Below are 19,395 nucleotides of genomic sequence, written 5' to 3'. Positions count from 1 at the left end.
ATTATAGAAAAAGGGAGGAATGTTAGTATTTTGGAACACAACCTGTGTTCGTTACCCAGAGACCTATGACTGTCATCGTGTTGTGGCCACACCTGGAAGGTGTGGTTACCTTCCGACTTAAAGGGCCCACCCCGACACATGGTCCCTCTCTTGCCCCCTCTCTCTCTTACTCACTTTCTCTCTCTTACTTTCCCTTTCTCTCTCTCTCTCTCTCTGGGCGCCCTCCCCTTTCCCTTACCCCCTCACTTCCCCCACCATGTCCCGCTACCCACATCCTCCATATCCCTCCTAATAAACCTCTCGCAGAGAATATCAGTTGTCCCCCTGCTTCATCTATTTTTAATTTATAACACTGTCTCTCCTCCTCACTATGTAATCTGGGAATTTGGGTGCTTTTACTTTTTTTCTTTCTCTCTCTGTTACCTCCCTTGCATAGCAGCCAAGAGCTGTTTCCAATGAAGCTACATTTATATGCTTTAATTTGCCTTGTGTGAGAAGCAGCCCAATGTCCTCATTCCTACCTCACCACCCCTTCCTAGCTCCCCCCCTTTTTAATTATAGCAAAAGAAAAGGATGTTAGTTCACAAGTCGATGCACTAGCCCACTCCTAGGTTGCTTAGCCAACTGTGATGTCATCATTGGTCACCATTTTCAGGGGTCTGGGATAAAAGACCCTCACTATTGCAGTCACTCTCCACTTTTTGTCAGGGAGTCCCCCTCCCCCCATCTCTGTCCACATGGCTCACTAAGGCCCTAACTCTCTTCTGCTTTCCTTCCTCCAAATAGATATCTTTCATACCAGATCTGTCATATGCATGGCATATTTTTATATCATAACATATAGGATACAGTGAAAGCAATACTAAGAGGAAAGCTCATAACATTAAGTGCCTTCATAAAGAAATTGGAGAGATTTCACACAAGCAATTTAAAAGCACACCTGAAATCTCTAGAACAAAAAGAAGCAAACATAACTAAGAGGAGTAGACAGCAGAAAATAATCAAACTCAGGGCTGAAATAATAAAGTAGAAACAAAGAAGACCTTTCAAAGAATCAACAAAACCAAGAACTGGTTCTTTAAGAAAATCAACAAGATAAACAAACATTTAGCCAAACTAATGAGAAGGCAGAGAGACTATCCAAATCAACAAAATCAGAAATAAAAAGGGGGACATAACCAGAAACTTGACGAAATGCAAAGAATCATTAGATCTTACTTCAAAATCCTGTATTCCACAAAATTGGATAATCTAAATGAGATGGACAGTTTTCTTTATAGATTCCACTTACCAAAGTTAAATTAAGATCAGGCAAACAGCTGAGGTTTGGAGGCCCTCCACTGCGAAGGTTTGGAGAGGCAGAACTGATTCTTCCTAGTTACCATGTGAGGCACTAAGAATGTAATGAGGGGAAAAGTGTGGGAGACGGCTAGGATCTGAACTGGCCGATTCCCCAACCTTCGCTGTCGTCTAGGCTCTCCCGCCGGTCGCCGGTACCAGGGTGTATCTCCCTTACTTCATCCCTGAAACGGCCTCTCTTAACTGTTTAAATGAGAATGTCCTTGGCTCAGAGAGTACTCCTCACCTGGCTGTTCACATTACTCTTCCTGATCATGTTGGTGTTGAAACTGGATGAGAAGGCCCCTTGGAACTGGTTCCTCATATTTATTCCCGTCTGGATATTTGACACTATCCTTCTCCTCAGTCATGCTGATTGTGAAAATGGCTGGACGGTGCAAGTCTGGCTTTGACCCCCCCTACCCCCCCATCCCCCCACCTCCCCACCTCCCCACCTCCCCACCTCCGGCACGGATCGCATATTAGTAAAAAGAAAGCCTGGTACCTCATTGCAATGTTACTTAAGTTAGCCTTCTGCCTCGCACTGTGTGCTAAACTGGAACAGTTTACTACCATGAATCTTTCCTACGTCTTCAATCCTTTATGGGCCTTACTGGCTGGCGCTTTAACAGAACTTGGATATAATGTCTTTTTTGTGAGAGACTGACTTCCGAGTACATTGTCTCATTTCTGTCGCTGTTCAACAAGCTATTCAGCATTCTGATTCTTTGTAAGTTTCAAGAATTATAGAGAACTGAGGGAAAATACCAGTGCAGTCTGGAAATACTATAAAACAGGATTGGTGAGGCATGAACTAGTAGCCAACCCAAAGCTCAATTATTCAGTATTTGAGTTATTGGTATCTTTGTTTTCCCTGTGTAAATAAAGCTTGTTTCTGACCTTAAAAAAAAAAATCAGACAAAAAGTTAAATTGTCCCATAACCCCTAAGAAAATAGAAGCAGTCATTGAGAGACCAAAAGATAAGCAGCGATTGTTATGTAGAGTAGGCGCGGTATAGCAGTAAGTTCCCTGAGGGGATAGCTACCTCACTGTTCCAGGTGGGTACGTGACTCGGCTCACAATCTGCCTTCCCGCCTTCCCTGTTCTGGGTACGTGACTTAACTACGGCTTTGTTCAAACCACCCAATCAGATCCCTGTAACTATGCTTCTCGCTTCTGTAACCGCGCCTCCTGCTCCCGAGCCCTATAAAAACCCGTCACCCCAACCAAGAGGCGCGCAAGTCCTCCGATAGGCTTGGTCGCCCCGGGTACCCGTGTATCAAAATAAACCTCTTGCGGTTTGCATCCGAAGGCTGGTCTCGCTGTTCCTTGGGAATCGAGGTCTCCCCGTCTAGATAGGCTCTTGGGAGTCTTTCAGTCATTAAGTCTCCCATCCAAAAAAAGAGAAGAGGCAGTTCTTTTAAGAGGTCCCTATTGAGGAAAACAAAAAACAAAAACAAAACAAGCCAGCTCTTCAACACAAGCAAGCTTCCCAAAGCCAGATGCAATTTCCTAGTCAAGGCAGGAGGCTAAATTCCTTTAAGGGGCTCCTGCTGGCCTGGCTCATGCTGGTAAGAGGAGCAAACACCTGTGGACCCAAAGAGATTCCAAGAGAGAGACAGAAAATCCTTTCCCTGTGAGCTAAAAGACAGGGGTCTGCTGACTCACAAAGCAGGAGCTGGACAAACCGAGAAGCTCCACGCATCTGAACTGGCAAGGTACTGAATTTGGAAAACAGTGAAAGAGAAGGGAAGCTGGGTATAAAAAATCATAGAGAGAAGTGTTTGGTTTGAATAAAAAAGTCCTTGTTGAAAATGGAGGAAGACATAATGACACCATGCTGAATTCCATTTGATTTTGTTTCTCTTAGCATACGAATAATCTTTTTAATGATGATTGCAGTTTTGTATACCCTCTTTGGGAGAGATTAAAATAAGGAAAATTTGAAAAAAGAAGAGACTGAGAAATTAGATGCTAAATTAAGGCCAGAGAACAGAGGTTGGAGGAATCTTTGAATCAAAATAGGGAACCTTCAGAGAAATCCAATTGGGAACTTAAAAAAAAACACCAAAAGAGGTAATTCCAGATGATAAAGTTCCACAAAGGCTTGAGAAAATTGCAGAAGGGCAGCCCATTGAGATAATGGATGGAAAGGCTTTGGCTGTAGGACAACATGGTCAGACTGGATATTGTATATGTATTGTCAAGGTTCAATTACTGCATGGAGTTCTATATGTTAAACTAGAAATGCAGACCCTGTGTGCTGCTACCTTGAAACCAGGTCAAACAATGGTGTATGTGCTCCACTTTGCAGAGTCTGAAAAACTGAAGAATAGTCACCACACCATAGGTTCATATTTGGAACTCCAATGTGCAACTACATTAAGTTCTGAAGAGGAGCATTCGGTAACTACAAATGTATTAGAATGCCATTTCGGTTGTTTTCATTCGTAGTTATTCTGAATATGGCCACAGTAAACATGGGTGAGCATGTGTCTGTGGAGCAGGATGCTGAGCCCTTTGGGCATATGCCAAGAAGTAGAACAGCTGGGTCATGTGCTAGATTTATTTAACTCAAGGATTTGTTTATGTAATTGAGGAGTCTCCATAATGATTTCCGAAGAGTCTAGATTTTTCTGTTCAGAGGGTTTTTATTCCCTATGATTTTGTTTTTATGTTTTTGCTAGTTGGATTATTAGTAGTATTCCTTTCTGTCTGATCTTGCCATGAAATTGATATTCCTGAGTGTAGATTCAAATTGTATTCTACTTGTATTTCTCTTTGGTGTGTAGTATCACGACAGTGGTGGTGTGTGTGTGTGTGTGTGTGTGTGTGTGTATCTTTTGTCTCGGGAGAATTGTTGCTCACCCAACTCACTTACTCAGTAGTAACTTCTCAAACTAGAAAGATCAGTATTTTTTATTTCTCTTTCCCTTTTTGCCTAACAGGATACAAGTATGCAGTTTTTTCTGGCTAAGACTTGTTATGCAGCATTCTGTGGAACACATCAGTAAAAATGTCTTGAGGGCATTGACTAACTGATGTGCGTGAGCCATCATGTTTGGTGCAGAAAGAACATTCCTCATTGCTTTGCTTTAGTCAGCTCCTGTGAGAGTGTTGGCTCGACTCCCCTACATTGAAGCTGCAGGGTTTTAAAGTGGTGACATTGGAAATGGGCTCTGACCCACAGGTTTTCACTTCTATCCCTGGTTCTTACAATAGTCAGAATATGTCACCATTTTGCATTTTCAGAGAAAGAAAGGAAGAATCATAAACATTACTAACCTAAAATCTGTTATACAACATAGCTTAAGTACTAAAATAGAACACATTGAGAACCAAAAAATTCAGACATAATAGTTCAGATTTTCTCTTGAGCGATTTTTCTACGCTGTATTATGGGTGCAAAGCACTGAAACTGACTATAATTCTCACTGTTTAATATATTCATTTAGTCACAGGAAGTCTGTGTCACTTCTGAATGCATGCAAAGTTACTATACCTATGTACACATTCTTAGTTGTAACTTAAATATTATTTAACGTGTTTTTTTTACTTTCCTCACGGTTTTTCTTCAAAACTTCTAAAACTGTTACTTGTTAAAGTTGCCTTATGCTTATTCTTAGAAAAACATTAGAATATAACACGTGGCTGAGTGGAACTTTCTATCCGCTTGGTGGAGGCTCGAATATTCCTATAAAATTCATTCCACGGACTACTTAATTTTTATGTCAATGTTACAATAGCCAGTATGTAGTATTGATATACTTCTTACTGTGGACAAAACACAAAACTGCTTGCCAATGAAATCAATCATATATTCTGCCTCCCATATCTACCCTTTAAGTCCTTAATGTTGTGGCTTTGGACTTAGAGTTTAAACATCCCAACAGAGCATGTTAGAATGGAAGCATGCAAGGCCCAAGTAGATACAGGATTGATTCAGTGTCAGTATTTTAGTATGACCCTCGGTACAGCATTTCAAAGCACATTTCCTAACCACAAGTGTTCCTTCTGAGGCATGTACACTGAGATCCTGTGGGACAGAGACACATCATCCATAACACATAGATAACTGTGTCCAGATCTGAAATATATGTGTTGTTTCATGGATATGCTTGTGAGACTATTGTGTCATCCTGGTTTTACAAAGTTAGAACATTCAGTATAGAGTATGACTATATTAGAAATTACTGATTGAGTAATTGTCTTTGCTTATCTACATCCCAATTTCCTTAAGTCTCCTTTTATTCAGGAAAGCAGTCTTCCTGATAGTACATGGTCAAATTATATTTTCCCTCCTCCCAGTTTTTTCCCACCTCCCCTTTGTTCAATATTCCCTCACTTTCTATTTCTCATTAGAAAAATAAGAGTTCTATGTAATAACAACCAAGCATAAAAAAATAAAATATAGAAAGGTAAAATAAATATCACTAGATTAAAGTCTGACAAAGTAACCCAACAAAAGAAAAAGATTGCTAAGAACAGGAACAAGAATTGGAGACCCATTAGTTCTCACACTCAGGAGTCCTATAATAACACTAAGCTTAAAACTATAATATACATTCAGAGGACCTGGTGCATACCAGTGTAGGCCCTGTGTCTGCTACTTCAGTCCCTGTGAGCTCACTTGCACTTGCCTAGTTCGTTCAGAGGATCTTGTTGTGAATGTGTCCTTCATCCCATCTGGCTCTTGACACTCTTTCCACCTCCTCTTCTGCATGGTTCCCTGAGCTCTGAGGGATTTGATGGAGACCTCCTAGACAGACTCTCTCTTCCTGATGTCTGACTTTGAGTCTCTATATCTCTTCTGATGTTAGAGGAAGCTTCTCTGATGAGGTCTGAATGAGGGAGTGATCCATGAGTATAGCAAAATCTCATTAGGAGTCATTTCCTTGATACTTTTCCTTTTTTCCATTTTACACCAATAGTGTCTGGTTTTATCTTAGGTCTCTGGGATCTCTAGTCTCTGGTCCTTGGTTACCTAACCAGTGTCAAGAATGGGTCATCTTGTGGAGTGGGCCTTAAGTAAAATCAGACATTTGTTGGCTACTCCCACAATGTCTGTACCACCATTGCCTCAGCCTATCCTGCATGTAGATCACAGGTTTTGTAATTGGTTACAACTATATCTTAAAGCTTCATATCCACTAGTGCATTTGACATAGTTTTAATTGCTAGAAAAACTCAAGATATGCAAACAGAATATTCTCCCTAAATATGCTGAAGATATAAGGGGGCACAGAAATTGAGAAATCAGGTCTAGATTTCTCTACTTTGTGTTCTCTTCATATACTGAGCAGAGTACCGTGTTAGATATCTGTATTCTTTCTAAAAACTCTCACTAGGGTCATGGGCTATCTCACAGAAAACATGGATTATTGTATGCAAGGTAGACCTGGTCACCTGTCTGGAGCAAATGAGACTTCCCTGAAATGTGGAAAAGAGAGAGCAGCCACAACCGAGCAGCCACAACCGAGCAGCCACAACCAGGGTGGCTGAGTGAATGAGCGGGACAACAGTGATGGCTTCAAATTAAAGAGAAAGAAAAGAGCTGAAAATGGTTTTCCATATTTGATTACACCTTAAAAGAATTCCTGATCATTTAACTTACTATAGTGTCTTGGCCTCATGATGCATCCTGCTTGCTATAACTGTTAGAAGACATTGTGCTATATTGCACCTGAACTATGGTGACTTAATACCAGTATAAAATGCAATTTTATATGACTATGCTGGCATCGGATGTAATATTTTTACAAATTATAAATCTAACATGAGTCCATGAGGTAGCATTATTCTGAAATTGCCTTCCTTGAACATGTGTCTTTATATTACATTTCATTTTTGTTCCAGTGGAGATTATACAAATATCCTTCTGAAAAATAATTTAGGAGTTGGTGTACAGAGTAGATATGATCAAAACCCTATAGGGGAAGTGAAAAAACACAGCAATGTGTGGAGCTCAGCCAACAGCAGATAGAAACAGGAATAACTACCATGACAGCACAGCCTCAAATGATCCAGCATCTCTGCTGTCTTGCAAATATTTGTTTTGTATCAATTGCTTTTGATGAATCTAGTGGTTTTCCCTTTTTCCTTTTTAGAAAAAAAAAAAAAAAAAAAACACTGAAGCTTTTAAATAAGCCTTTACTATTTAGAATGAATTGAGTCTTCTGAATAGTAATCTTCATTACTATACATTAGCATACACAAATACTGTGACCATGGGAATGGATTAAACTCTTCTTCATTAACGTAACAAAAATATTTAAAAATAAAGACATTCCAAATATAATAATTCAGTGAGCTCTATCGCAAAGCTAATTACTGAATCCTCAATTTTTGTTTCATCTGAAGACTCTCTCTCTGTTTTCATGAGACTCCATACAATTATAGTGAAAGAAAAATATTGATTCCTGGGAGTTCTGTGCTAAGCACTTATCTTAAAGATAACTTAAGGAGACAGTCATTTATCAAATGTTTACTCATGAAACGTGCCCTATTAATCTAATGTATACTCATTTTCAGAGAATGACTACACATAGGCTATTATCCATCAACATATGAGGAATGCAAAGGAGCCTTGTCATTATCATAAACTTGGCAAAATGCTTCATGACCCCTCCAACTGTGCACTTTATAAAATCAGTAAAACTACAGAACTTGAATAACCATTTCTGTAGTAACAACAGGGATGCCTCTGTTGACTCTTCAAGCCCAAATAGACATAATACCGTGCACACTGGAGAGAACATTGTAAATCTAAAGAGAAATCTTTACATTTGTGTCCAGCATCACTCAAGACCAGAGCCTGTACACTGCAAAGAAAGAGCACAGACAGGAAGAGCATGATGACCATTTTAACTCTATATGCAGCCTCATGCAGCAAACACTCCGCATTGGAGAGAAACCACACCAGTAAGGGAAACTATGAGAAATGCTCAGGACCGCCTCAAGCCTCAGTGTAGAGCAGAGAATTGATACTAGAAACCCTACAGGTGCAATGTTTGTGACAAATCTTTTACTCAGTGCTCAACCCTTAAAACACGTCAAAGACTTCATCCTGGGAAAAAAACACTACGAATGTAATGAATGTGGAAAGTCATTTTCTCATTTGTCTACACTTAAAAACCATCAGAAAAAGCATTCTGGAGAGAAGCGTAACGAATGTAGAGAATGTGACAAGTCCTTTGCCTACTGTACTGGTTTGAAGACACATCAGAAAATCATACTGCTGAGGAACAGGATAGTTGTCAACACTGTGGCAAGGTCAGCTTTCACATGTTAAAAGCCATTGCAGACTCCATCCTGTAGAAAAGCCTTACAAATACATGAGTGTGACAGATCCTTTCCCCACTATTTATTCCTTAGAAGACATTATAAAATTCATTCTCTAAAGAAATTATACAAATGCAAAGAATGTGTTAAGTGCTTTCTTGTATTATCACATCTTAAAATTCATTACAGAATCCACAGTGGTGAGAAGCCTTAACAAATGTAGAGAATGTGACAAATCCCTTACCCAGCACACATCGTAGGACCTATATCGAAGAATTCATACTGGAGAGAGACCTTAGAGATTGATGTATGTGACAGATCTTCTACTAAGTCCTCAGCTCTCAACAGACATTAAAAAATTCATTCTGGAGCAAAAACTTACAAATGCAAAGACTGATAGATTCTTTTCTCAGTACTCAAATCTTAGAACACACCAGAGACTTTATACTGTAGAGAGTGTGTAAGCAGTGTGGCAAATCTTAGGGCACATCAGAGTTTTCATACTGAAGGAAACCTTACAAATGTATGGAGTGTGAGAAATCCTTTACTTAGGCCTCAGATCTTAGAAGACATCAGAGAGTTCACACTGGAGAGAGACCTTACAGTTGGAAGGAAGGTGACAAATCTTTTCCTAGGTGCTCAAATCTCAGAGCACATGAGACCATTCTTACTGGAGAAAATAATCTTACAAATGCAAAGACTATGGCAAATCCTTAACACAGTACTCAAGTCTTAGAAGACATCAGAAAATTCATACAGGCAACAAAAATACAATTGTAAATAATGTGACAACATTTTTCTGGTATTCTGGGCTCACAAGTCACAATAGTATACATTATAGAAAAATAAAGATAAGAAATCTGTGAAAGCCTTTATTAGAGTTTAAATCTTAGAAAATATCAGTTTGTCCTAAAATAAAATTCTGCAAAAGCAACTGGATAAAGTTTTTTTTTTCTGTTTTAAATATGTATGGTTGTATTGTGTTCAAGTATTTCCATACACTACATGTGTGCCTGGTGCCTGGGAGGCCAGAAAGGGTCTTCAGACCCCCTGAACCTGGGTTAACAGAAAGTTGAGAATTGCTGTGTATGTGTGTGTGTGTTGGGAAATGAACCCTAGTCCTCTGGAAGAAAAACCAGTGATCTTAACTACTAAACCATCTCTCTAATCCCTGGTAAAATAAGTAATAAAAACATTTCCCTTGTTCAACATCCAAAATTCAACCATAATGCCCAGCCTTTAATGGTGCAAACCTTTGATTCTAGCACTCGGGACACAGGGGCAGGAGAATTTCTATGAGTTTGAGGCCAGCCTGATCTCCATAGGGAGTTTCAGGTCAGCTAGGACTACAAAAATACTTTCTTAGAAAAAAAATCATAATGGGACAAAATATAATAACATTAAAAATGTGGAAAGTCCTTTAGTTCTGTCTCTAACTTTGCTGTCCATCACAGTTCATAGTTCTGAGAAAGGTATACCATATATAATCCTCATGTGTTGCTGTTCATCGAAGTCCCACCCCTGAAATGTATTCACCTTGACAAATCCTAGTTTGTCAACTTGACAAAACTAGTTCTGAAATTGTAGACATTTAAAAATTATCATAAACGAATCAGAGAGCTCTAATAAATTCCCACCTTTTGTTAATCTTCATACTAGAGTCAAACCTTACAACACTAGAAGGAGACAAACTAAAGATATAAGCTGTGAGTGTGACAACATGCAATGCTCACATACATCCTAAAAATCCCCAAAGGCAAAGGGTGTGGCTGTGTATGTTTTTAATGCCAGCACCGTGGAGGCAGAGACAAATATATCTCCAAGTTCCAGGCCAGTCTGGTATACAGAGAACACCTGCCACACACACACACACACACACACACACACACACACAAAAGCAAACAAGAAGAACAAAAAGAAATCGCCAAGAGCATGCTTGAATTCATTCTGAAGTACTGATGAAATATGGGGAAGTATTTACTCTACAGTCTAAAATAATATGGCTGCCAGTAACCTTCATGGAGGTAAAGGAGATTCATGGGACCCTCCCTCAGCCACGATGCAACTGTAGTTGTGTCGGTCTTGCACAGTTGCTTATGTTAGTGTTTTCTGAACAGTTATGAATCCCTGCATTACCCACTATTAACTGCAGGAGTCTTCCTTCACCAAGCTTTAGTACAGATTGATAATTACAAACATGAATGTGTGTTGATGTCAGGTGACAGCATGGTCACTAACAAAACACTTCTGCCTTGCACCTGTAGTTCTCAAGCCATGATTTTTGACCATTATTACGACATGAATTTGTCTCTATGGAGCAGACCTCAAGTCCAATCAAGAGACAAACTGGTTATGCCCATAAGCAGCTCCACCAGTACTGCACCAGTAAACACATCTTGACTTTTAGGTTGTTATTGTATTGCAAAGTCCAATGGTAAGTAACACCACTGACATCTTTTCTTTGCCAGAGGCTTACACAGGACATCACAGTGCTTCACAAGTCAGCCAGCAGGGAGAGTTTCCCAGTAAGTCTGACACTACCACCTCTCTCTCTCTCTCTCTCGTGTGTGTGCACCTGTGAAATACTGCCCAATCTCACCTCCTACCTCTCTACTATTCTGATCCACAATTCCAACAAATCTCTGTATTGTGTTCATCTCTGTTCATATTGCTTTGTGATGCACTGAAGATTAAGCAGAGTCATCTGTGAGGCTGTGACTTTGGAGCTATTTTTTGGAGTCTGGATGGTTCAGCAGAGGATAACAACTAAAGGCACTGATTCTTCTTCAAACATATATCCATAACCAACATTTGAGATGTAAATGATGGTGAAGAGTTCAAGTTAGCCTGGGTACTCCATTTTGAAATGAGGAACCATCTTGACCAGGAGCTGAACTCAGGTACCAGGAAATATCACAGAATGTGCACTTGGCAGAAAACAAAGTTAGCTCTCCTAGCAACGGCCTCCAGGAAATATCACAGAATAAATGTTTAGTAAAAAATAGAGACAATCTCCCCTGGCAGCAATCAATGAGAATCAGTTGGGAATTGGCTGGGAAAATTCTCCCCCAAAGTTCCAGATATAGTTTAGAAGAATGGCAATTGTGATTATGTGCCTCAGAAGAGGTCACCCTGCCCCTCTGACTTTTACCCAATCCTGTAATGCCAAGGCATGTGCCCCCCTGCTTGCTGTCATGGAAACTTGTGCTCCCCCCACTTGCTGTCATGGAAACCCCCTGCTTGCAGTCTTTCCCTTTACCCTGCTCACTCAGGGCTTGAGGTTCCACTTCTCTACTGCTGTTGTCAGTGAGACTTGGGTCCTGAGTTCAATCGCTCTTGTAATAAAGCTCTCTTGCTCTTGCATGGAGTCGACTCCTGGTGGTCTCTGAGGGTCCTGTGATCCTTTTCTGTTTCCTACCAGTGCAGGTCAGTAATGTTGCTGTTTGTAACTGATTACAATAGTTGCATGGAGTCTTAGGCCTTCCTCCTCCTCTTCCTTAATAATCCCATAAGAGCCATTGATGGGACGGTATAACTGACCTTTTTAGGGCTGAGACCACATATATACTTTACTTATTTTCTGCATCTTGTATAGCCGAAAGTCTCTGCATTCACCACTGCATCTATCTATCTATCTATCTATCTATCTATCTATCTATCTATCTATCTATCTTCCCTACGTTTTATCTAAAACATAAGTTACAGAAGACAAACAGCACAGGATGAACTCAGCCTTAGGCAATTAGCAATGGCTGACCACTGACTAACACCTATTTTTTTTTTCCAAGTTCTGAAATGTCTCTCCCCAAGTCAAATTACAATACTGGGTTTTGGCGTATCATGTTGGGTTCCTGGGAATGGGAGCCTGGATTCTGAATTTAGCCTGTTACTGTTTGGTATCAAGTATGTAGCCAAGAGGCTGGTGGTCAAGTCGGTGTTAGGCTGTCTATCTTTTAAATGGTTGGTTCAGAACTCACGATGGAACTCAGATAACCGGGGGAGCAGCATCCTACTAGATCCAGTCCGGGTCTGGGTTGGCAGCAAGGTGTTGGGAGGCTGTGTGGAGCGGGTCCAGGGCAGCCTGAAGGCAGGGACCCTGAGGAAGGCGGCCGGAGACAGGGTGGGAGGGACCCGTCTCAGCGGGGCGGGGCCCCTCGACCGGAAACAGAGGTTGGGCGTTCGTGACACATTGGCTGGCTGTCCAGGAAGGTTGGGGCCTGGGCGGAGTTAGAGGAGTGACGCGAGAGGAAACCGGTACGCTGCGTGTGTGAGCCGGGGGGAGTGGGGCTGGGGACCGACGCCAGACTGTTGAGAAGCCGTTTCTGGAGTGAGCTCGCGGGGCCGCGCCGTGGGGAGTGTCGCGGTGCAGGCCTGAGTGCGGGGGACACGGCGGGGTCTCGCGGGGACGTGAAACCACCCAGAGCGCAGGTACCGCGCGGGGCAGCCTGGGAAGCTCGCCAGTGCGCAGTGCTCTTGCTGGAACCGAAGCGTGGCTGCCCTGGGACCTCCCGGCTCACGGGAGCTGCGGGGCCCGGAAACCAGCAGGAACCAGACCACATCACCTTCTCTGTAGTCATAAGGATGAAAGCTCTCAAAAGGCTGCTGTAGATGTCTTACCGTCATCGGCAAATTCTAAACATTAACGGGAACAGTCCTGTTTGTTGTTTTCTTTTTTCATTGATCTTCTGGTTGCCAAATATTCCTGTAAGAATAATGTAGTAGAATATTTGAATTTATCTGTTGGTATTTGCAAACACGGTTCTCTTTGCTGTGGCGGAAAGAACAATGCTCTTTAGATTTGCAGCGATCCATGCTAACTTCCGTGTTATGCCACTTCCCAGTTCAGGAGAGTGGCATATGGACTCAGGGAGCTACCCGAAAGCTTTTAAATATTAGTCATGAAAGGAACACTTGCAAATTTGATTTAATCTGAAGGAATAATTTGTTGTGAGTTCCACAGGCATGGTTGTAAACATAACTTTTAAAAGTAAACTTTTGTCCGTCATTAGTTTTCCATCTGAGACCTGTGCACTCTGGTGTAAACACAGCGTTGTGAAAAGTGTACCTACTAGGCTTGGTGGCGCGGTGGCGCATACCTTTTATCCCATCACTCCGGAGGCAAAGGCAGATTTCAGCGAGTTGGAGGCCAGCCTGGTCTACATAGTGAATTCCAGGATAGCCAGAGCTGTATGGTGAGACCCTGTCTCAAAAAAACAAAACAAGGAAAAGGAAGGAAGGAAGACAGGCAAGAAGGAGGAGGAGGAAGAAGAAGAAAGAAGGTGTTTTACTGTGCAGAACTCTTAATGTTGCAATTTAGACCCTGGAAAACCACAGTGTGCTGTTGGAGGGTAACATGTCACAGCATTTTCACAGTTAGAAAGGTTATTATAAACCAGGCAGTGTTGGTGGGGGCACTCGCCTTTAATCCCTGCGCTCAGGAGGCAGAGGCAGGTAGATCTAGGATTTCTTTGCCAGACGGGGCTACAGAGCAAATTTAAGGACAGACAGGGCTACCCAGAGAAACCGAGTTGTGGGGGGGAAGGGGAAAGAAAAGAGAGAAAGAAACAAAATTAAAAGGTGTTACAGTATAGGATAATATTAGAAAGAATCTTTTGAATAAGCCTTCTTGGTTCAAAAAAAGCCCTCGGTCCATGGACATGTCCAAACTATTATGTAGAACTCACCAGGTAGACCAGGCTGGACCGGGATTCCCAAATTTCCGCCACCTCTGTCTTCCCAGTGCTCACACTAAAGTTGTGCATTAGCATGAGGGTTCAAACTGATATTTTTTACTTTGTAGTTTGTTGACAGACATTGATGTGACTATAGACTTTTTCCAGGAGGAGGGGCTGTGCCTGACCCAGCTCACAGGGCTTTGTACAGAGAATGGGTGTTACAGAATTGGAGCAGTCTGGTTTCTGTGGGTGAGAGTAGTTTTCTTGCAGTCTTCTTTCTCCTCAAGGTTTCTTGATAAGTTACTCTGCAAGTGTGGAGATTTTTGTAAACGAGTCTTACATCCCTCAGAGTAAGGTAACACCCTCAAGAGGAACAAAGAAAGATTTCATGAAATGTACTCTTCTTTGTGTGTGTCCCTTTGAGATGTTTAAGGCTTATATCATTTTTATCCATGAACAATTCAGAGCCTCACTAGTATGTAATACTGTCATCCCAATCAGTAGTTTCATTTCTGCCCCTGAGATTTGACTGAGCTGTGATTCAAAGTGGGATTCAACTTAATGCTGACTAAAAATGCTTTCTAAATTTGTCATTGTTCTGACACTGCATGCTAATTGGGGAGTCACTGTAAAATCTTTAGTTTTGTTTCTCTTTATCTACTGAACACAGTGTTGTGTTAGAAAGAAATCCAGATGCCCAGGAGCGGTGTAGCTGGGTCTTGAGGAAGAACTATTCCCAATTTTCTGAGAAAATGCCAGATTGATTTCCAGAGTTGTACAAGTTTCATACCCACCAGCAATGGATCTGAAATGCGCCACATCCTTGCTAGCACGTGCTGTCACTTGCGTTTTTGATCGTAGCCATTCTGATGGGTGTAAGATAGAGTTGTTTTAATTTGCCTTTCCCTGATTACTAAGGATGTTGAGCATTTTTTAAGTGCTTCTCAGCCACTAAAGACTCCTCTGTTGAGAATTCTCTATTTAGCTCTGTACCCCATTTTTTAATTGGATTACTTCATTTGTTGAGTGCTTTATATATTTTTGATATTAGTACTCTGACAGATACAGGGTTGAAAATCTTTTCCCAATCTGTAGGCTGCCATTATGTTCTGTTGGCAGTGTCCTTTGCGTTACAGAAGCTTTTCATTCTCATGAGGTCCCATTTATTAATTGTTAATCTTAGAGCCTGACCTGTTCCTTTGCTGTTCAGGAAGTTGTCTCCTGTGCCAGTGAGTTAAAGGCTATAGCCCACTTTTTCTTCTGTTAGATTTAGTGTATCGGTTTTAATGTTGAGATATTTGATACACTTGGACTTCAGTTTTGTACAGGGTGATAGATATTTTCATTCTTCTATATGCAGACATCCAGTTAGACCATCACCATTTTTTAAAGATGCTTTTTTTTTTCTGTTGTATTGTTTTGGCTTCTTTGTCAAAAATTAAGTCTCCATAGGTGTGTGTTTATTTCTGAGTTTTTAATTCGATTCCATTGATCATCCTATCTGTTTCTATGCTAATACCATGCGGTTTTTATTACTATTGCTCTCTAGTACAACTTGAAATTAGGGATGGTAATACCTCTAGAAGTTATTTTATTGTACAGGATTGTTTTAGCTATCCTGTATAGAGGAATATTGATTCAGAACATGGCTGCTCTGGGAAGAGATCATAACCAAAGACCTGTTAGGTCTGTGTGATACAGCTGAAATACAAACATGCCTTTAATCCAGGAGACAGAGGCAAGCAGATCTGAGTTCAAGGCCAGACTGGTTTAGAGCAAGTTTCAGGTAAATAAAGAGTTATATCCAGGCATGGTGGTACACCCCTTTAAACCCAAACAGTGAAGGTAAAGTTGGTTTGTAGAAGGAAGCACCCATGTTTGAAAGTGATGCCTAATTGAGTGGCAGAAAATGTGATGAATCAGAGAAAGATTCAACAGATTAGGATATGTCCAACTCTCACGAGAAGAGAAAAGAAAGGGAGCCTACTTAAGGGGCAGTGCAGAGAAAGGGGAGGAGAAAGGAAGAGGTGAGCAGTTTTACTGGGACAGTAATAGAGAGGCAGGTTGCAGAGAGATAATTCAGGTAAAGACAGAATGACTCAGAGGAGAATGAGAAGGAGCCAGAAGATTAGAAAAGATTACTGGAGTTAGTTCAAGGCCAAGCAGAGCAATTCATAAGTGGAAAAGTCATATTGAAAAAGTCAGCTGGGAGAGTAGTTTGAGCCAGAACAGCTGAGTTGAACCAGCCAGCCCAGAGCTCAGGAAGAACTAGAAAAGGTGAGCTTATTAAGCAGTAATTCTCAAAGGCTGAAAACATTCTAGACCTAGGTTAGATTGTACCTAGATCTTCCAGGATTAGGTCTCGGTTAGCAGGCCTAACGGAGGCAATAAGCTTCCAGGGCAACAATTGAAACACACAATTAAAAGTTACTTTTACAATCCTTGGTTTTTTATTTTTCTATATGAAGTTGTCAGTTGCTCTTTCACAGTCTGTTAAACATTGTGTTGGAGAGGCTAGAAAGATGGCTCAGTGGTTAAGAGCACTGTCTGCTCTTTCAAAGGACCCGGGTTCAATTCCCAGCATCCCACATGACAGCTCACAACTGTCTGTAATGCCAGTTCCAAGGCAACTGACACCTTCACACTAATGCACATAATACATAAGATACGTTCTCCTTCTATTAAAAATTGTGTTGGAATTTTGATGGGAATTGCATTGAATTGCTTTTGGTAAGATGGCCATTTTTAATGTTAATCCAACTGATCCATCAACATGGGCGATCTTTCCATCTTCTGATTTCTTCAGTTTTGTTCTTCAGAGAGTTAAAGTTCTTCTCATACAGGTCTTTCACTTATGTGGTTAGAGTTACACCAAGATATTTTATATTAGTTGTGGCTTTTGCGAAGGGTGTTGTTTTCCTAATTTCTTTTTCAGCCCATTTATTGTTTGTATAAAGGAGAACTACCGATTATTATTTTTTTTAGTTACTTTTGTATCCAGCCACTTTGCTGAGGGTGTTGTCAACTGTTTGAATTCTTTAATAGAGTGGTGAGAGTCACTTATGCATATTATCATGTCATCTGTGAAGAGAGATTTTGGCATCTTTTCCAATTTGTATCCCTTGATCTCCTTTAGTTGTCTTATTGTACTAGATAGGACTTCAAGTACTCTGTCAAGTATGTAGAGATAGTGGACAGCCTTGTTTTGTCCCTGATTTTAGTGGAATTGCTTTGAGGTTCTTTCCATTTGACGTTGGCTATCAGCTTGCTATATATTGCCTTTATTATGTTTTGATATGGGCTTTGTGTCCCTAAAGGGTGTTAGATTTTGTAAAAGGCTTTTTCAGCATCTAATGAAATGATCCTGTGATTTTTCTCTCAGTTTGTTTATTTGGCAGATCACATTGATGGATTTTTGTATATTGAGCCATCCTTGTGTCCTTGGGGTGCAAGGATGGGATCAAGCCTTCTTGATCATGATGGATGATATATTGATGTGTTCTTGAATAAGGTTTGAAAGTATTTTATTGAGTATTTTTGCATCAATGTTCATGAGATATGTTGGTCTGAAGTTCTTTTTCTTGGTTAAACCTTTGTGCGTTTTAGTTATCGGGGTGACTCTCACTTCATCCAGTGAGTGACAGTGTTCTTTCAGTTCCTATTTTGTGCAATAGTTTGGATAGTATTGTCACTAGCTCTTCTTTGCAAGTCTGGTAGAATACTTCTCTAAAACCATCTGACCTTGAGTTTTTTAGGTTGGGAGACTTTTAATGACTGCCTCTATTTACTTAGGGGTTATAGGACTATTTAGATTGCTAACCTGATCTTGATTTAACTTTGGTAAGTGGAATCTATCAAGAAAATTGTTCATTTCATTTAGATTTTCCAGTTTTGTGGAGTTTAGGATTTTGAGGTAAGAACTAATAATTCTTTGGATTTCCTCAGTGTCTGTTGTTATGTCCCCATTCTCATTTCTGATTTTGGTAATTTGGATATTATCTCTTTTTTGGTTAGTTTGGCTAAGGGAGGGGCCTGTGGTTGGGATGTAAAGTGAGTAAATGAATAAATTAATGAGAAAAAATAAAGAAATACAGATGCTTTCTGAAGAATCTCTTTCTCATATGCAGGACTTAGTAATGACCAAGACCTGCTCACCTGTGGAGCAGAACAAAGAAGCCTGGAAGGAGGAGAGGGAGGAAGCAGTATCAAAGGATCCAGGTATGTTGGAGGGATTGATGAAGGGATGAATGTGGAAGTGGGACATGAAATCAGTTTCGGCACATTCTGTTTCACTAGAAATAATTCTGGAGACCTCCACTGAGAAAATTCTCAGGTTTATCCTAATGTACATATGAGAAGACTTCTATAGAAGAATTGATACTAGGAGGCAAATAAAATTTTATTTGACTGTGCATGTGAGTGATGCTGTCATCACGCACATCACTGATTATCTTTTCTATGTCCATATGTTTACCTGCAAAACTCATGATTTTAATTTTCTTTACAACTGAATAATACTTTATTGTGTACATGTACATTTTCATCTTCAGTTTAAGCGCATGTACCCTGTTTCCATTTTCCCCCTGTTGTGAGCAGGGCAGCATTGAACAGGGGTAAGCACATATCTGCGGAGCAGAATGGAGTCCTTTGAGGATCTGCCAGGAAATGAAAGCCCTGTGTCATGTGCTACATTTATTTAACTTGAGGATTTGTTTGTCTCTATATTGATTTCCAGAGTGGCTGTGTTTTTGTTCTTAGTGTCTGTATTCCCAATGGTTTTGTTTTATATGTTGTTAGTAGATGGATTATTGGTGGCACTCGTTTCTTTACTGTGAGAAAGAGTGGTCTGCTGTCTTACCCAGGGATGATGCTTCCCAGCTCTCATGGGATTTACTATCTCCTATGTTCTCATTGATAATTCCTACGATTCTCCTGTGTATGTTTTGCCTATAACTTATGATGTACTTTTCTACTTTAGTAAAATGTGTTAATTCATGAGTACCTTGAAATGCTCTTATGTCTCCATGAATTTTGAGATGTTTCCATGCTGTCATGGCTTGGAGATCATTGACCAGATACTTAGTAGAATTCTGTTGCTTG

General features: G+C 40.6%; 1 pseudogene; it reads left to right on the top strand.

The window, feature by feature from the left end:
* Positions 1–3,628: 3,628 nt before the first annotated feature.
* LOC110553723 (zinc finger protein 54-like) lies at positions 3,629–9,568 on the top strand (annotated as a pseudogene).
* Positions 9,569–19,395: the final 9,827 nt, after the last annotated feature.

The sequence above is a fragment of the Meriones unguiculatus genome, chromosome 1 (assembly GCF_030254825.1).
Source record: "Meriones unguiculatus strain TT.TT164.6M chromosome 1, Bangor_MerUng_6.1, whole genome shotgun sequence".
NCBI lineage: Eukaryota > Metazoa > Chordata > Mammalia > Rodentia > Muridae > Meriones > Meriones unguiculatus.
This window is presented reverse-complemented; position numbering and strand designations above follow the sequence as displayed.